Source organism: Melanaphis sacchari, unplaced genomic scaffold (assembly GCF_002803265.2).
Source record: "Melanaphis sacchari strain LSU unplaced genomic scaffold, SCAv2.0 Contig91_pilon_pilon, whole genome shotgun sequence".
Lineage (NCBI taxonomy): Eukaryota > Metazoa > Arthropoda > Insecta > Hemiptera > Aphididae > Melanaphis > Melanaphis sacchari.
The window spans coordinates 674,579-696,253 of NW_020271649.1; the positions used below are offsets into that span (position 1 = coordinate 674,579).

The window sequence follows — 21,675 nt, forward strand, 5'->3', positions numbered from 1 at the left end:
AATAATGTTCATAAAAATAAAGATTTCAAATAATTTTTTAATTGAGGTTTTTTTGGGGGGAGGGGGGCAATAAAAATTCTCCATCTTCCCGATTTTCACTATTTCGTTTAATATCCTAAAAGATTTATATTTCTAAAGATATATAGATAAACTGTTTTAAACCATGTCATATTTAAACATTCATTACATTTTTGTATCTTAATTCATTAATTATAGGAACTTAAATTTTAAAATAAAACTATTAATTTTAATATTAGTTTTATCAACTATGTTCAAATTAACTGTTATATCTGTTTAATTACTTACAAAAAAAATTTCAAGTTTATTTCATCTTAGTAAATCAATAATTTGTCGTGTGATAAATAAAACTCTAATATTAACAATTCTGAAGAAGTATAAAAAATGCATTCTTTATTTAAAAATATATTGACAATTTTGTACTATTGACTATTAAGTATATTTTAAAAGTATAAACAATTTATAAGTATTGTATAAATAATCATATAAAGAGTAAACCTATTAAATAGATATTTATATACCAAAGGATATTAAATATAAGTTATAAAATGTTGAACTACCGTATACAATTATTAATGTGAGACACCCCTTAAATTTTAAAAATATTATCTATAATAGTAATTTAAAGTTAAATTTAAAATATTTATTTTTAAAAATATCCAATACATTTTTAGTTTCTATTTAAGTCAAACTAAATAAACTGCAGCTATCTACTAGTACAGCAGCAGTTGATTGAATTTCATAGTCGACTACATTTTTTTCTAAAAAATTTTCTTATATTACATTTGTAAGTATAAATTAGTAACTTACTTATTCTTTAATAGTTTATATCCATACAGTGGTTTAACAATCAACACGTACAATCTTTAAATTTAGTCAAATCGAGTGTTATGAAATATTTGTTCATAACATTATACAAATTTAAAAATAAAATAAAAATAATATTTTAAATTCCATTACCCTAATGGCATTTGAGTACCAGTGAGAATACAAGAAAAATAAATAAGACTTAAATATTGAGAGGCCTACATAAAAATATGTAAATAATTCAATTTAAATAGATTTTAATACTATACCAACTAAATAGAATTACAAACACATTTAATAAATAAATAAATGGAAGCTTGTAATAGAATTTCAAAATTATGAACATGATGAACATCTTTCTTATTAATATTTTAGATTCTAGGCGGGATGATGAACGTGTTGATTTTACAATGATGTGCGACTTATTTTCTGTCTGTCATCACTCATCATCTTTTAAAGCAGTAAAAATCGGTTACATTAGTAGGTGATTAAACGTAATAATTGCACTACAGTTTTCAAAATAATCAAAACTAACAACGGGAATATTTACGCAACACCAGTTTTCGATAAAATCGATTCGGTTGATTTGTTGTAATTTAAAAATGAATAATCAAATATTTATATTAGCATGATAATATAGCAATGATTTTCTAACATGATAACATTTTTAAAATATTTTGACTATTTTTGAGTTATTTATACCATTCTATACAGTGAAAATTGACGATTTTGGCAAAAATTAGTTCAATCTATCATATTACTTATAGTAACAGCAACCTACAAAATGAAGAGATATACTCAAATTTACTATACAGCAAATTTTCCTCTTTTTAAACTCAGGATGTTTAATTGACATTCAAGTCATACAAAATTAAACAATAATTCCATTCATAAAATTTTGTGGCAAGTGTGTATCATATTTGTATGTACACGTAAATAAATACAATAACTTATTATCTTTGCAAACTGAAGAGATCAATGGGAATCTATGTTAAATGCTTGTAGAATAAGTACAGTTTGTTTAAATAATTACTTGCTATTTAATTTTAAGAGGATGCTACTTTGAGATACACCTATAATACTCCTCTATCAATCTGTAAGCTGAACCTATCCTATACTCGCGTATACAAAACCTTGTTTATGTATATCTTAATACTTAAACATTTTATCTGTTGGTTTTAAATAGAAAGCCACAGATTACTACATAAAAAATTTAATACCGATCAAAATATTGAAATATTTTTACAATGAACATTACATCTTTATATTATTTATACAATTTATAAAAGTGTATAACACCGTTTTAGATTTTAAGTGGATTCATTTTAACATTGTTTTACAATGATATAAAAATCACAAGCATTATTTTGTAGTTGAAAATGTATAACATTTTTTAACTGTAATATCTAGCTTGAAAATGTAATATAATATAAACTACATTTTACTAATGAGCGTTTGGAGTTCAAATTTTGATAAATTATAATATTTAAACAAAAATGTTTTTGTTATTTTGCTATGACCCCAAAAAAACAAACAAAATTTAAGTTAAAAAGCTAAGTTATCAGGGCAGACAGATTCAGTATTAAAAGATTTAACATCACCTTTATAAACCTAGTAGATATTACCTACCTATATATGACCCTAGTAAAAGTATTAATAAAAATAATAATTGATAACAAATAGCAAATATTATAGACTATATTTTAATTATTTACTAAAAATATTATAATTTTATTAAGTCAATTTAAGAAATGTAGCTTTTAGAAAAACTCTGTTTTAATAATACTATCAAGGATAATTACATCATGTTAAACAATTGTTGTCGGTACTATATCTATTTTATTAATATCTTATACATTATTTGTAAACTTTTAATTTGATAATTATTATAAGAACAACTACACGTTTATTTTACGGAAGTATTTTAACTATAACCTCATACAAAACACAACAATACAAAAATTAAATAAAATAAATACGTATGTGGAATATCAAAATAATTAATATTATTACGTGTACTAAATATATTAAATTAAATAAAAATATCCATAAAATATATTAATAAAAATACCATTTTTTTTATAATTTTTAAATGTTTGATTGCGTCACTTAAATATAATTTAAAAGGACAATGCAAACTAACTTTAATTTTTTTCTTTGAATGACAATATTTACGTATAATATTTTATTTGTAATCTTATATTTGTCATGTGTCTAATGCTTAAAATCTAAATACTATAATTAAAGTATAGATCGATTTAAATATATTATACAGTATTACTTATATTATTCACCTACATATTTATTTATTATAGAAAGTTAAGCAACTTTAAACTTTATAAGCTTATGAACAAAATTCAACTAGCACCCGAAGTTTCTACAGTGCTATTAGTGAGCATAATGATCTATAATATTTATAGACCATATATTTTCAACGTAATCACTTAATCAGTAACAGTAATATATTTCTAACAATTTACCACAATTAAAATTACAAGTGCTAGGAATATCTATTTATAATCAGTTAAGTTAAATACAAATCAATTTAACTACTTATCAATAAAATAATATTTATTTGGTCTTTTTTTTATTTGAGTTAATTTTTATTGAAATTTAAATAATATATATACAATATAGGTGCATGAATAAAATTTATAAACTATATAGTAACTTAATTTTAGCAACCAACAAAATAAAAACTAAATAATTTCATGATCAGTTTTAACTAATCAGTTTATTTTTATATCTGGTAGTTCAATGATTAAAGTACTTTCAAAGAAATAAAAAAACTAAGTTCAGTAGAATTATGATATAATATTATATCAAATATGCCAAACTGAGTTTAGACAAAATTGAAAATAAGATTAATTCGGATTACTGCAAAAGCAAAATATATAATTAGACTCGATTATAAAACAGTATTATTTAAAATTATAGTTAATTGATAAAGCTTTGATGTTCAAACCCGTGACCAGTAGCACCTAAGTAAAAAATACCGTCTAACCAGAATCTTAGTTGTTATTACTAACCAACTAATTATTTATAAAAAACAGTGAATACAAAAATAAAAGACAATACACGAAATAACAAAAATTACCAATCGATTTATTAAAATTATCTTTTACATTGATGTTCTGAAAAAAATACATATAAAATATGAATATTGATCCTCACTTAAAATGCATTTAATAATAATAAAATAGACCAGTGGTCACCAACTAACAGCCACAGTAACTATTCTATACGGTCCGCTCAAAAATTACAATTAAATTGAATACTTTATTTTCCTAGATATCTCCTTAAATCTACACATTTAATATCTATAAAAAATAATTTAATGATTAAACTGTATTTTATCTATTGCATCTCGGTCTTGTGTTACGTTAAGAGATATATAATTTTTCAAAATAAAAGGGAAAATACATTTCCATACTTAAAAATTAAGTTTAGATTTTTGAACTGGCATTTTTTGTTGGTATACCAAAGTATATAAATACACTTAATATAAAACTACAAGGTAAAAATCAACATTTTCTAATATGTTATCTTATATTAAATCTTTTTAAGTAATATTGAAATTTTACAGTCTAATTTTGGAAAAAAATGAATTAACACATTTTCCTACTTGTAAAAATCTTTTTAAATTTTCATCAGTTACATTCGTTAAATCTATTTCGAAAATTTAATACAAAGTTAATAATTGCTTTCAATATTTTAAACATGTTCACAATATTTTCAATTAGTCACCAATCCATTTAAAATTGATGTTAATGATAGAAATATATATGACCTGTAAATGAAAATAATAGATTTGCAGCCCTAAGATGTTCTTAAAAACGCATTCAAACAATTGCTTTTACTTTTTAATGCTAAACTTACTCTACCATTTTCAAAAATTAAAAATATAGCTGTACCTAAATATTGTTGTATGTTTGAATGAACATATGTGTGCAAACAGGCATTTACTCATATGAAAAAAATTAAAACCTACACCGATCACGCTTAACGGATGACTATTTTCACTGTGTGCTTAAAGCGTGCACAAGTAATTTTAATGTGGAAATCGAAAAAATAATGAACAATAAACAACAGAAAAATTCATTCAAGTCTATTTATTAACTATTAAAACAGTTGTAATTTCATATTCTCTAATTTGTAACTGTTAAATTGTTATATTTTTAACTTTTGTACAATACGCCAGTGAGATCTTTTAATTTTGGAATTCATGCTTAAAGTCCAAAAAGGGTGCCAACCACTATTATAGATAATTTACTATTGGTACATAAAAAGTTCGAATTTTTGATTTACACCTAGATAGATTACTATAATTTCAAAACTATGATTCTTTTTTTTTATTTTACCCCCACATATTTTTTAAGAATAATTAATATTCTTCAATAGCTTCCCACGGATATGTGTAGGTGCCCGCATAATTATTATATGCCGAAAGAGAATTAAACTGAATAACAGTAATGTCCAGTCGGCGAACTATCTAAACCCAAATTATATAATAAACATGAAAAACACAAACCAATTTTGTCGACATTTATTCATTTTTTAACTTTTTTTTTTAAATTTTGTAATTTAGTCACGTACAAGGCGCCGAAGTTCCTATTTAGTTCTTGGCGATTTCACGTAATACTATGTTTTGAACTAATTTAATTTAAAAAACCACTTTCAATGAACAAAATGTTACCATCAGTAACACTTAGTGTACAAAAATTTCCTTTAGGAAATCAATAAAATATTTTACAAAAAAAGGTTTCGACAATGGATTACATTATTATACCTATATTTTATAATAAGTATGCATAATGTATGTAAACATACTTAACAATAATTTATTCAGTAATCAACATAATTCATCTTAATTATTAAGTATTGAATAATGAAAACGAATTCTTATTAGTATTAGATGATTAAAAGAAACATTTTATGTTTATTTTGTTTATATTATTGTTTATTTATCAAATATTAGGTACATTAAGGATAAATAAATAGCATATATACATAAATTATCAACCTAGAGCTAGGTATTTATTTAACATAACACTTGTGATTTTATTTTCTTCATTCGCAAATAATATAGGTATACTTTTTAACAATATTATCGAAAAATAATAGTAAAAAAATAAAAATAAAACAATGATATTGGCGATTTACTTCTAATATGCTTGATTTTTTTTAGTAGTGAAAAATTCAGAAGGATTTAAGTTTTTTAATCCAATATATTCATCATTATCATTTATCGGGTACTTAAATATTTTTCAGAGTGATAAAATATAAATAAATAAAAAATATTCCATTTGTCGAATTAGTGCATATAAAAAAATATATTATTAAAATAACCTCAAAGTTAAAATAATCAACAAATATTGAAGATAAAAGATAATTATCCATAAAAAAAAAACTTAATTTTGTATGGTAGGTATAAACTACTATAAAGAAAACAATATTTTAACGTCATAGTTAGACTATATTTGTCTTGAAATAAGTATTGAGATATGATAATTTATAGTTACATAATATAAAAATCAATTATTAAGAAATAAGAAAAAAAATTGTGTTTAGAAATATTCATTTAAATTTTTCGAAATACGATAATATACATGTTCCCTAGCGAATAAAACAAAACATATTTTAATTTGACGTATATGTTTTAATATTAATCGTCTAACAAGAAAAGGACATCCGGAGAAAAGTTATGACATAGGAGTAAAATACCTCAAATAACATTGTTATAAATGTTTTTCAGTCATATAACATTTTAATTAACTAATCTAATTCTCTACGTAATTTCCTATTATTAAGTTTAAGATAACTTAAATATCTACTAAAATAATCATTCTAATGTTTATAACATTAACTTTTTTCAATTTTAAAACCATACTAATATTACATTAAAATCTATCTTATTTTAGCTAATATAACAATGTCTTTTGTTTAAATTATAACATTTGATAACTCGCGCGAAGTAATTATTTACAGAGCCGGATTGGGTAGTTTCGGCTTTTTGAGAAATATTTTTCTACCGTCCCACAATTCGGTATAGTAGCCCATATTAATATTCAATAGTAATAATTACATTTCACATTTATTGACGAAATAAGACATTACCTTACCTATAAGCTACACCCCCCCTCCCACTAGAAAAAAAATTCAGCACATTTCAAGAAAACTTCTAGTTAACCCCCATAGGTTTGATTAAAAACTTAAAGCGGCCCTTCGAAGTTTTTCTCGAATGCTCAGCTTGCCAATCTGAGCCTGATTATTTACGCCAGTTTATTTAAAATATATTTAAAATAATTTTACGAATAGTCTATACTTTATTGAGTAATGATTTAAGTTATTATAAAATAATCAAAAACATCAAAAAATAATTTTTTTATATTTATTATTGTTAAAAAATTAAAAAATTAATTAATTCGTATTTAAAAATTAATTTACTTAAATAAAGATTAAAACAAAATATTTATAATTCATAATTTAAGAATAAATACTTGGTAGTTTGGTAATTAATACAATTTATTAAAAATATTATTATTTGAACAAAAAAAATATTACCCTGCGAACACAACTATAATATGTAGTGTAATACTACAAGCGTCGTTATAAAGGTTAAATAGGTAAAAATACTACGTATAATAAATATAAAAAAAAAGCTTCTAATCATGTACATTAAATATTAAATATACTTATTTGGTATTCACATAACTATTAGGATAGTATTTAAATTAATAGGAAAAAAATTTAACTATAAGAATAAAATAAACCCAATGACGAACATTTAACTTAATCTTCTAATATTATTTAAGAAATTTAATTTTTAGTTAAATTACATACAATTATTTTTCAATCTTGAAGTCAGAAGAAAAAAATAGTCATTTGACATCGGTAATGTGGGATAGTATAGCTCTTTGAATACAGCTAGTAGACCGTTTTATTAAGTTCAATTTAGTTTCATTATAGCATCCGCATGGGTTGTCAACTATTATAGCAAATAAACAAAATTAAAAAACATTGTCAATTAATCAGGTCATATAACATCAAAACTCTAAACAAAAATCACTTGAATTGTTAACCTCATATTTTTTTTAATACCATAGCTTAAAAAATTAATTTTAACTTAAGTTATTAAAACATTTTAATAATGTGGATTTTACTGAAAAAATATCTGTTAAATAATATTTAAATATTATAGTAGTAGTAGTACATATTGAGTATTAAATCTATTGTTTATTAAGAAAAAAAAGACATAAGTTGAACATTGAATGAATTATCTTAAATATTATCATAAAAAACATTGTTCAAAATTGGTGAGAAACTGATGTAGTATTTTTCATGTCTCACACACATGAATTAAAGAAAAGTCGTTAGATGATTGAAAAGTAATTTAAGAGTTATAACACCTCGGAAATCACCTTTATGATAAATATTAATGAAAATAATATTTTAACCTTATTTCATTAAAAGAAATTATAACAGGTTCATGTGTAAAATGATTTGTCAATTTAATTGTAATAAATGCCAAAACAAATAATACGGATACATAAAAAAATAACTGCATTTATTTATGATAAAAATTATAAAACTTTAAAAATGTTATTTAATTTTATTTAAATAATATATATAACTATATAGTTTTTTTTTTTTTTTAACAACAAAACTACTTCAATCATTTTCGTTAGCACTTATTTCGGTATACCTAACCTATTCAGATAAGAAACGAAGAAAAACAAGCAAACAACTAAGATACCTTTAAGAAATTATAAATCATTAAAACCACTGATTTGATTGCCAGTCGCAACTTATCAGCCGAAATTCACGTGATCAAATTTCAAGATAATTTGTTTAAAATTTAAATGAATCACTATTTCACTAACTTAGGATCAGGATCGTGAATTTTTATTATTGTAAACATTTTGAATACAATTATATTATATAGAACAAACAAAAAATGATTCTGTGAAGACTTGTTGAACTATAGTATTTAATGACTGCATGTCAAGTCATTAGCGCAACCAATAATTAATATTGTTTTATATTTAATTTTTTTACACAAATATTATTTTCTTGAAACAGTAAACCTGATATTTTACTTTGAACATTATTTTTCAATAAATTCAAATAGTCTCAAGATTTGCTCATTTTGAGCCTATTAGATGTTGACCGTTTTTTAATAATTGATAACTATTTGTTTTGTTAATAAATATTAGTACTACGGCAGTAAACTTGGTGTTAATAAGGTAACTATAAGTCGTCTATTAAAAAGTACTAAAGAGATGCCAGTATATATCTTCCTTATTACAATTAGGACAGCATGCTTCTAAAAAACTAAACACAACAAAAATACAAAGCAACATTCCACACATAATAAAAAATATACCAAATTTATAATATTATACCTACTTATTTTCCTATCCCAAATAATCGATTAGGAACAAATATTTTGATAATTATTGCTCTCATGATTAAAATTATTTTAAATATTAGATATCGTTATATTAAAATATAACTTTTTTTTCAAGTAAAAGGTGAAGTGAAATTTTAGCAGTTAAAAAAAAAAATACTAAAATTTGAATAATATAAACTGATATCATATTCATGTTATAATATTTATAACACAAAACATGAATAAAAATAATTTGAGATCTATATCTATGAACGTTGTGCAGATTAGATAACTTATTAAACGTATACGTTGTAGAATATAAATTATATAAAACAACACAAATATATAAATTTAATAATTTATAATATTAGTTTAAATTAAGAATAAAATTAAACGCCAATAACACCAAACACCAAGAACTAAAAAAAAATATTTTATGATACATTACAAGTAATTCGTAGTTTTAATTATTTCAACATTTCGACATATATTTCTATTGCATATCTATTACATAATATAAATTGTAAATATATACACTATACAATGCACATAAATATAAAAGAATATCCAATCACTAGTCACCACTATATTATAATCAAAGCTCAACCACCTCCAGGCTATGAGCTAGATGAAATTTTTTTAATTTAAATATTTCGGAGGATTTTAAACAGCAGAGATTAGCTCTGCGTATAATAGGATTTGAGAAAACATCATCATAGGGTTGTTGTAGTGGTTATATTACATTTTTAACTCAGAAGGTTAATATTGTTAATCGTTTTTGTTAGATTTAAAATAAATTATAAGATTTAAATAAAATCAATAATTTCAATTTCAAGTTTTTTTTTTATTTTTATTGCTAATGAAAAAAAAACATTGTCTAATGACTATTGCCTACGGTTATTGTTTTATCTACGTATAAATAATATAAACATCTAATACGTAGTATATAAAGTTTAAAACTAACAATATAATCTTTTGTATTCAATTGTTTAAGAAAAAATAGTATAAATATAAGAATAAAGTCGTTTTTGTTTGAATTTTTAAAAACTATAATTTTTTAAATTGGTATATAGTTGAATATGACCTTCACAAAATTTATTGTTTTAATATAATTATTGAAAGGGATATAACATATAACCTTAAGATGTGTTGATTATGTTATGAATGTCACATTTAAAATTTTTTTTTTCAAATTAAGTATAAAATAATAAATTTAAGAGAAATATAAAAATTAGCAACAGGAAATGTTTTTTAAATTTTAGTATTAGTGGCTAGTGCTGTTTATTAAGCTATGGTGATAAGGTATGGTGGTGAATCTTTTAGATGGTTTTATAAATGAGTCCGTGTTTGATTTTTTGGTAAAAACGTTAAAAACTCGAATCGAAGTAATATCAACGCATGAATAGACTAGTTATCTATGAAGATAATATAATTCATATTCATTTCTAGAGACAATTATTAAAGTCATCTTACAATACACGATTTTATTTTTAAAAATTATTATTTTTATACACGTTATATACTAATGCTTAGTACATTTTTAAAATTTTCAATTCTAAAATAAATATAAACTTGAATTAACTTTTCATTCTCAAGTAACTAAAAATAAAATTATCTCACGTTTAAATTTTTATTCTAAATATTATCATTTACTTTTGAACGCTTTTGAAAATTATATTTTATTCCTACAAATACTATAGATTTCAATACTGCATTGATCAAACTCAACTGACACTTCTACCCTCTTCCACCAACATAAATTTTGACCTTTTACTTGCCAACGGGACTTACTTCACGAGAACAGCTGCGGTAGCAATGTGCTGCGAGAATGAAGGCCGACAGCCTACGCTCACGCCTTCTTGTGGTGCATAATATAAGAACACAGACAAACCTCAGGCAGATTTACTCACGTGGATGGGTCGACCGGTTTTACATTATTGATATATTTAGAATATTATACACTATGCAATATGTTACTTTAATTATTTCGTAAGGATTTATTTTGTGTATCTTTAAATTCATTGTACCATTTTAAAATGTAAGTTAAAAAAAATCATATCATATCATATCATATATATATATATATATATATATTTATACATATTAAAATTAAAGCGTGGCGTCAAAAACTTAAGATTTTACAGTATATAGATATTTTTGCATCATCACAAGTAAATGACAAAATTCTATTAGATTAATTACTATTTATAAACGAATTAAAACGATAATATATTTTGTATATTATGTGTTAAATAAAATACAAAAAAAAAAAAATTGTTATGAATAATATTTTTTATTACAAATATAATACTTTTTATATTGTATATTATCATTATTAATTTAAATGCAGTTACTGCTTCAAAAAAAAATTAAAAAATAAAAAACTAACAAATAATTCTTTTACTTATTATTATAAATAAAATCAAATAAGCATACTTTATCATTGTATACATCAATTAACGATTGTAGCAAAGGAATAGTATTGTTCACAAAGGCCTCCTCTATTGACGGTTAAATAGAAAAAACTTTCTTTATCAAAGAGATAATTATTTTCGGCTAAATCCAACAGATATTCTGAATGACAATAAATGGAACCCCTTATAATTATTTAAATATTATTTACCTATTACTTATGTCTTATTAGTTACCTATTAATTATTACTTAGAACACACTTGCCATACCTAACTATTAAATTATGAATTTCATCAGTATTTATTATAATTTTTATAGCACTTAAAACATTTAAAGATTGAATCTTATCTGAATCATATTATATTTACATTTATTAAATTAAATATAAATAAAAGCTTCTTAGTATAAAGCTGGTTAGACTTACAGGCAGCTTATTTGATCTCTATAAATATTTAAACAATAATAATAATAAAAATGTATTAGTTTAAATTTATTGGCTAATTCAAAATCATAATTTATTATTCTATACTTAAATATTCAATCTTGTAATTATATGTGTAAATATAAAATCCAAATAATATTATAAGAAACATGCCTATGTTATCTAGAGGCTATATTTGAGAATACGTTTCAATTTATTGTCCACACAATAAAGTAAACTATCCAAGAGAATATCTTTATTTTTTAGCACACCTATTGCATCCAAAACTAAAATGACAAAAGTACTAATTTAGACGTGCATACTTTGTATAATTAATTTTTGTCATATTACGTACATTTTGCATTTCTTAAACGTAAATAGATCAATTTTTATAGTTAAATATTAAATATAGAAATTTAAATGAGAAAATACAAAATTATTATTTTAAATACATAATATTATACGATTCAAGTAATCAAGTATATAAACATTTATGATTATTTCGTTTTATAACCCCCCAACTCTGATTAAAATATAACTCTGGATATAACGTAGGTATTACATAAATTAATAATAATACTATGAAAATAAAATTTTTTAAATTAGTTAACTGTTTTATTATTGTATACAATAACATACTTATTTATTCTTTTTACTTCAATTCTGACTATGTTTGAAACACTCATGGCCAAAGTGCTTAGGGCCCGCCAATGTAAAATGTCGTTGAGCGGAAATAATACTCATATTGATAATACAAGAAGGAGGTATTACTGAGTAACTATTAATAATGTATCCATTATAGTACAAGATGACAAAAATGTTAAACATTTTGTCTTACTTAATATTATTGTTTTCTGTACACACATTCTTTGTTTGAGACAAATAGAAACTTTCACAACAATCTTACTAACAAAGTGCAGGTGTTTAAACCATTAAAACTACTGTACCATCTTTACTAGGTGGTATCTTGAACTAATTTTTTCATTATTATCATAAAAAAAATATAAATCTTGTTTTAAGAAAATTTATAGGTATTTAATTTAATTTAATTTATACGTTAAATTCAAACTTGTAAATCGTTCTACATACGATACATACTACATATCAAATATAATCATTTTTAAAACAGTAAGTCTATAATGGATAATTTTAAATTTAATATAATTACATTAACGCGAATTAAGAAATAAAAATGTATCTTTAAAAGTAAAATAATTTACACATTTTTATTTCTTCTTGAAGTAAAAGTCTATACCTATAAATTATTATTATTGTTGAAATGTATTATCAATAAAATGGTTTGTGATTTCAATAATAAAAATAAAATAGATATATAGTAAATTCTATACTAATAACAATATGGGTAACATTACTTCTGAATAAAACTATTATAAATTACTAATTTACAATTTCAGAAATATTCAATTTGCATATAACAACTATTTATAACTGGTTTAAATAAAGTATAGACATAAAAAATCTCGTAAAAAATATACATAACTAATTTTATCATTTGGTTTCGTCTGTCAGTTCTCATAACTCATTAACGTGAAAACCAATGCAAAATATGTTTATATATTTATTTTGATATTTCCAATTCAATTTAAACTAGGATTTAAACTATTGATAACCTATTTCAATTGATAACATCACAGTTAATTTACCTAACTGAGATACAAACTTAATAAATTAGCTACATCTAGTATTTCATATAATTAGTGCATTACATATTAAATATTTTAACTAACAACAAATTATCCAAGCTCATTAAAAAATAATTTCAATCTTAATATCAACAATACAATTTTATAGACACAAGTATAATTCGAATTTTAAATTTTAACACATAATAAACCTAAAGTAAATTAAACGTAGAAAACGGTATATCTAAAACTCGATCTAAAATATCTATAAAAAAATTATAACAAACATTAAAAAAAATCAAAAATGAAATTGGAAATAATATGATTAAAGTACCTACTTTATTCCTCACTTAGATTTTTTACCCATTGTGCTATAAAATGCTAATCAGTGTACTAATATGATGGACATTTTTTTCCCACAGAACAAACGCCTAAATAGTAGTTACAAGCTATATTACGTTTACCGTGAAAACAATACTATATTAAGAAATTGGTAGTTGGAGTTGCAATATCGTAAATATAAAATCGATTTATTTGCTTTGTTGTCTTCCCTGAGAATTTTTCGTATGGAAATTCGTTAATTCGTATTAGTTTCGGTATTAGACAAAAACATAATATTTAAGTTAATCTTTCAGAAGAATAAACAATAATCTTAATTTTATCAAAGTATAGAAAACCTTTATTTTAAATTACAGTTTAGAAATATTTTAGGGAGAGAAAATTTTAATTTAATTTAGTTTATGGAAGGAAGTACTCATAGAACTATTCAAATGCAGTAAAGAACGTCGTACAATTCAAATAATGGTAAAAAAATATAATTAAGAGTCACGTTTTATTTTTATTTTCAAATATATATGTATGTATATGTAAGTATTTAAATTCTTAAAAGCTTTTGTGAGCTTCATCATACAAATCTCATAATAAGCTTCGTTTAATCTAGGAGTCTACTACAAGAAATTTTAACCATACACTGTATGTATATTATATACAGTATATACACATCATATAGGTAGATACCTACATATTTATAATGATTATTATGTTTAACTCCCAAAATTGAAAAAGTTACGACTTTATATTTAGACTAGACGAGTATTTCGAGAAATATTTCTGTAACTGAAGATACTTAGCAACGATACAACAAACAAAACTCATGACTCGCTTTAAAATGATATTTTACTAGACTTTAGCTCGAGCTCTTTTACTATCTATTTTAAGACTAAAATATAAAAACACGTTATATCTATTAATCTATTAACATTTAGTTCAGCTCTACAGACATCTTACCGTATGAAATAAAAAATTACCTAAATGCGTATTTTACATGAAAAATATTTTATTTCAGATATTTAATTTTCAGTATGATTTTAATGTTTGGTCTGAGATTAAAATGTATGCTTAAAATAATCAAGAATTTTATAGAAAATATTTATACAGTCCCATTAAGTTTGATTTTATAATTTTAGTATCAACATATTAATTATTAATACATATTTAATGATAAATTAATAAATGAATTATGAACAATAAGACATGTAGGTATTTGTAATTATGTTTTAACCTCAAAAAAAAATTATTTGATCACCCAAATTATTGCTAGGTACTTATTTCGATTAAAGTTCACACTTGAGCAAAACCTATGAGCCATCTTGTCAAAAAAAAAGAAGGGACTAACGAAGCATTCGATTAATGTTTATAATTAATACTTTATCCGATGACATGTTCCTCGGAATCAGAAAAATTTGTACAGAAGCAAAAATATTAGTCACCAAATGCGTCCAAGATAAAAAAAATAAATAATAATAAACAAAAAAATATTTCACTGGATCTATTCGTCCCTATTCACACCGTCCGTTTCAATTATCGTATTGTAAAATGAACCGTATCGCAATAGCCAATACAACAATAAACGTGTAATAGTATAATAATAAGTGTGCGTTAGGTATTATTATTATTATCATTTGGATGCATTGAACCCTTCATGTAATGAGTATTATTTATTATTATTATTATTATTATTATTATTATACCACACCTATATATAAAATACGAATACATCAACTATTATAGCGCCAACCAGTGGATAGATGGTCTGCGTTTGCCTTGTATTTCATTAATCGAAACGCAAGACGAAACTAACGTATTTTACGCACTTTGAGAGAGGACGTGCAGGTTTAAAAGACGAACAACGGCGGAGAAACATAGCGGTGGAACAGTGCCAATGGAATAGAACCAGACCAAAAGAGTGTGCGCGCGCACTTTATAAGCATATACAATATTATTATTATACCTATATATACCTAATACTCTGAAACGACAAACAGCCGAATACTTGCCACCATCATTTTAATTGGACAGCGGTTAGATACGTAATTATTAAATGTATATGTAAATTGTGGTCGCTGGTCGGCAACTAGTACCCAAGATGAAAAATGAAAAAACGGGTTTTATTTAACAATCAATTAGGTACCCGAAATTGTATGACTATTATTTTCTAAACACTATCAGTTACCAACTTCAATATTTTTCACTCAAAATGTTAGCAACGTCACCAAATTTCCTTTCAAAGTTAAATCATAAAAATGAATACCTTTCAACAATACTGTGTCCAACGATTACATTTACCGTGGAGGTTAAACAGGTGTACCATCTACACCAGTGGTTCCCAAACTTTTTTTTCCATTGCAGCACATTATTATTTAGTCACGACACACTTTGGATAAATATTAAATATTATCTGCTTTCCTAATTATATGTGGTTTATATATATATATATATATATATATAAAGTTCAATTTTTCGCGGCACACCTTTTGGGAAACATTGATATACACTGTATCTATAATTGAAACTTACCTACACGCAGAAAATGTACTTACTTACGATTACCTATGAATCTATCAAATAAAATCGGTCAAACAGAACTCCATAAAAATTTTTTAATAAAATTGATTTTTAACTACTGTCAATGATAAAAATCTTACACAAAATATGATCGTGAAAAGTTATTTTCTTGAGGATAGTTTGATTTAAAATGAAATTTTTACCTAAGGATAATAATGCGCACATCTTACCTACCAAGTGTAAAAACTAAAAATATAACCTAAAATATTCGTGGTGAAAAAAATTGAAAAGTATGAAGAATTTTGATGTTTAGCACGCACGTGGTATGATATAATACATATAATATGTACATCCAAGTAATATAAAACGGGATATTAAAAGGAAATCATAAAATGTTCGGTGGGGCATTCTTTGTGTTTTATTATTATTTATTATATACTTGAAATTTGACCCAATGGAGACGGTAAGTAATACGTTTCTTTCAACCAAATAGTCCTGCTCCATTTAAAGTACACCCGATTTCATATGGTAAGTGTAAAGAACACTTGTTTTTCGTAGGTAATAGGCAAATTATTTAAAGATCTTGTATAATTAAAATTCAATGAATAAAAATTGTCCGTATTACAAAATGATAAAATTCGTAACAAAATAATTATATGATAAGCATTAACCTCGGCCTTAACATAAATAAGAACACCTAAATCAAAAATACTCTATACTCTTCATTGAATCACATTAGATCAGGTAAAACTGATGTACTTCAAACATAATATTTTTTAGAGTATAGGTCAACTTATTGAACTACTCGACTTTAATATATTCCGACAGAATATACATGTATATTTAACATAAAAATTTGAAGGGTTGCTTTTCCAATTGCCTGCAGCACACAATACTAGTTTTACTTTGATTTCTCTGAACTATGATACGAAACGTAAGATCAGATTAACCGGGTTTAAATTCTGTCTCATTTTTGCTATCGTTTTAGATACTACAATGTAAGTGCATTATAAAAAATTACACAGGTTTCCGTTGTTCTATAAACCTATTCGGTTATTATTTACTCGGTTGGCTATACATTTTTTGCAAACCCATTTTATACAGGTAAATATACGACAAGTCAGTATTTTATTCGGGATAGCCCAGGGGTATTGTGGGAGTCGCCGGAGAAGAACGTGACTGACTACGCTCAAGGATCATTCTAAACTGTTATTAACAGACAACAGTGCACCAGCAATAAAAACGTTTTGTTTAAGGTTCTTTTTTTCATCTCTCCACTCATTCGATCGAGGGCACATTTTTTTTACACCAATTCTAAGATCTGATTTAAGAAAGAAAGAAAAAATAGTTTCTATGTTAGTCTTGGCAATGTTTTCTTCGCTGTGATTCGGTCTGCTTTAAAAATAAATTGGGAAGAAATCTCGAAAGAAATAAATCTAAACGGCACACGATGACGATAATATAAAACATCCGTTTAATTTGATATGCAATATAATTACATTTATCCTCGTATTAGGTACCTACCTATAGTATCTACTTTAAAATAACATAAAATAAATACAGGAATCTAGATTTAAAAATAGTAAAGAGAATTTCATTAGGAAAATACTACGTCCATTCACCTTTTTTTATTTAACTATTAATCTTTTAACAATGTATGTAACATTCATTTATATGATTTTTACTTATTACGTAGGTAAAGTAATACCCTCGATAAAGTCATTAAATAATAAGTTGCAAAAATAATATACATACACTTGAAGTTTTTCAATCAATAACATTTAAATGGTACTGGATTCAGAATATTATTATTATCAGTTAATAGTTAAAGTAATAAGTAGGTCGTTTAAAACTTAAAATTACTAAAATTTTACCCAGTTAATTTAAGTTTTTTAACTCAAATATTATCTAAACTATTCAATAACATATTATAACTTAATTGTTTATGAAGTTAATACGTATTTATTGTGTTAAAATTAAATGTACCTATTTAATCTATAGGCCGTGTAATACTTATATTAATCAGGTAATTGCGAAGAAATTTTCTAAATAAATCAACATACCTACTCCTTGTGGAATATACCAGATAACAGATTTTTAGTTACTTTTCTTAATATGATGTTATTTTTGATTTTAACACAATATATATAAAAGTACCTATCGTAATTAAACTTCAGTAATGTAAAGATTTTGTTAGTTTAAAATGTACAAATAGGCAAAATTGAAAACGGGTCCGCACATTATAATTGTCACCACTACCGCTATCTTCATCACTTCTTCTATTACAGGAATACCACAGGAAGTTTGGTAACCCATTTAATACGACTGAAACATTCTGTGGTTAAGATAAGTAGACTATCAAATCCAATCTCTGAGTAGGTATGCTATACACATCGACAGTAACATTTAAAAATATTTTATAATTAGATACCTATTAACGATTTCTTCGAGAATTTATCATTGTAAATTATCCATAATTTTTCGGCTACAAGCCAAAACACGTTGTAACAATAAGTAGTATACACTAAATCAGACTAATAATTTCTCAGGAAAAAAAATACAATGGTTATCTTAAATATCTCATTATTATTACTATAGAATAACTTATCCCATTTGTCAATCATCTTAATCCGAAAAAAAATCAAAATTAAAATTTTATAGACCCATATTTAATGCGTTATATAATAGGTAAAATTGTACAGAGCAAAATTACTTTTCAAGGGTTTTAAATGTATTAAAACAAAAAAAGGTCGATTTTCGACAGGGTTGTATTTGTAATGGAAATAACTGCGTGGAAAACTTCCTTTTTTTATATTTCGTAGGTTAGTTACGAACTATGAAAAAAATGATGTTTTGCCGGTAAACTATAATACTAGATGGCCGAAAAAAAGGTAACCTCACAAAGTTCTCAATCAATGTCAAGGATACATTCTGACTCGTTACACTCGATCCGTAACCGTTGATTCATTTTTTCGGCAATTGAAAAAAAATACGTTTTCACACAAATTTTTAACGAGCAAATCTATAACCCCTGCGGGATGGGAGAAGGGAAAAGGTTTTAAAAATTAACAACAAGTAGGCACCTACTCAAAACAGCAACAACAGTTTCATAATTGCGTTATAATGACAATTATAATACCAACGTCAAATGAAAAAAAAAACAATAATCGTGGCGTTCGTCTTGTAGGTTTTGAAACCGCGCTTTGCAGAACTCGTAGATTAAGACTTAACTTATGTTATCTGTTTTACATTTAATATTATTGCGAACTAGTTTTATATTACACCTACTATGGCCGTCGCATAACAACAAAAATTTTAAGAACCGGTTTCAACAACGAACGACGACCGATAGGTAACACAACGGATGTTAAAATATTAAATATTAATAATATAATATGATAAAACTGTAATAAGTAGCAAGTAGTAACGGACGCCGTAAAAAACGGGTAAGAGAGAACGATGTGTCTAGAAAAATTTAGCCGGTCGGCCTACACCTTATAACCTACTCAGGTAAAGGTAATGGACATTTTATTTTTCAGACACGCGAATGATGGACCTGCAACAAAATGGGCGAGTCCGCGATGAAGGTAACACAACGCCGAGTCATCGTCGCGACGCTATCGTCCACCGTATCTCGTATACGCGCACACATGCACGTGTTAATCTCAAACCACGGTGCGAAAAAAAGGCATTTCACGTACACATAAAAGTATTATTATCTAACTAGTGGCAACACATGTGCGTAATAAACACAGGGCACATACTCGGGTACTGAATAGAGATAGACGTCTTACCTTTTTGGTGGTTAGCCGGCCGGCGATCGCCTCGGAAAACGGTTTTCACGAACGGATAAAAACGATTCGTACGATATATTTTACACACAGTGCACACACGGCGGATTATAATAATGACGATTACGATATTATTACTTATTGCTTTAGAAACACGGTAAAAATTAAATTTGAAAAAAAAAAACCGGTGTAAACAATGCAACGGGCGAGCGCGCGCACACACTCACAACACTGCTGGCGCGTACGAAACACAACACACGCACGCACGCACGCACGTTAGGACGACACGGCACACGTCACGCAGAGACGAAACGAGAACAGCGGCGGCGGCGACCGTACGCGGCAACGGAACGCGAACGACTGACTAAACGCCGTCTGTGTATCCGCTGCGCCGCCGCCGTTGTCTCGCGTGCGTACGTACGCGTTCGACTCTTTGGCGGCGGTGGCGGTGGCGGCGGGCGCCGTTGCCAGCCGGTCGGTCTGTCCGTCGCCTACGTCGTTGAGAACGCGACCACGGCCATGCGAGCAGAGTAGCCGCCGCCGTTAATGCTGCTGTTCTTGCTGCTGCTGCTGTTGCTGCTGCTGCTGACGCCCGACGATGTTTTTCCACGGATCAAAAACAGCTGTCGGTGGGGGCCGGCACACCGGTTCCAAAAATCACGACCGTCACAATTTTATGATCGTTGTTGTGGTCGTAACGATTTTTCGAAACGAAAATATAATAATAATGATAATAATAGGTATAATGTCATTACTTTTTTCAATCTTGTGACGCGGTTTTTATTTTTTCGAGTTAAATGTTTTGCCAGAAATATATCAATACGATAAAATTCGTCTTCTGTCAACTGGTTTTTAAAGCATTAATAGTTGTTGCTTGTTTATACCTATCAATAATATTATATTTCGAAACATACGATTGTTGAGCGAAAAAACGATCAAAAACATACCTAAATTAATTGTCGTATTTATTTTTACTTTTGTAACCTCCCCTTAATAACAATATCAAAATCATAATTTGAAAACTATTCGTATTCATGATTACTAATTAAATACCGTATTAAGGAAAATTAACGAACATATAAATACATTATAAAACATAAGATGATTAAAATAATAATGCAGCATGAATCCATATAGGTACATTGTTTCCAACTTTTAGGTATATAATTAATTAGACTTATTAATTACTTACTAATAACAAAATTTACATTGTATTAAGTATTTATTTTAAGGAAATAAGTGTAAAATTTAGATGTAGTAAATAAAAATATATTCTAGTAAATAGTGATTTGACTGTTGAGATCTAGAAGTGTCATAGAGCAATACCACTATACGTCTATACACCA

The 21,675-nt window shown here is 25.6% G+C and overlaps 1 protein-coding gene across 4 annotated transcripts in view; it reads right to left on the reverse strand.

The window, feature by feature from the left end:
* The window catches only part of LOC112602859 (fat-like cadherin-related tumor suppressor homolog), a 136,690-nt gene extending 116,038 nt beyond the window's left edge, over positions 1-20,652 (reverse strand). For all 4 annotated transcript variants that reach the window (XM_025351197.1, XM_025351199.1, XM_025351198.1 and 1 more), the window contains exon 1: positions 20,333-20,652. The gene's annotated coding sequence lies outside the window, so the exon portion shown is untranslated. The remainder of the gene's footprint in view (positions 1-20,332) is intronic.
* Between the last annotated feature and the right edge of the window lie 1,023 nt (positions 20,653-21,675).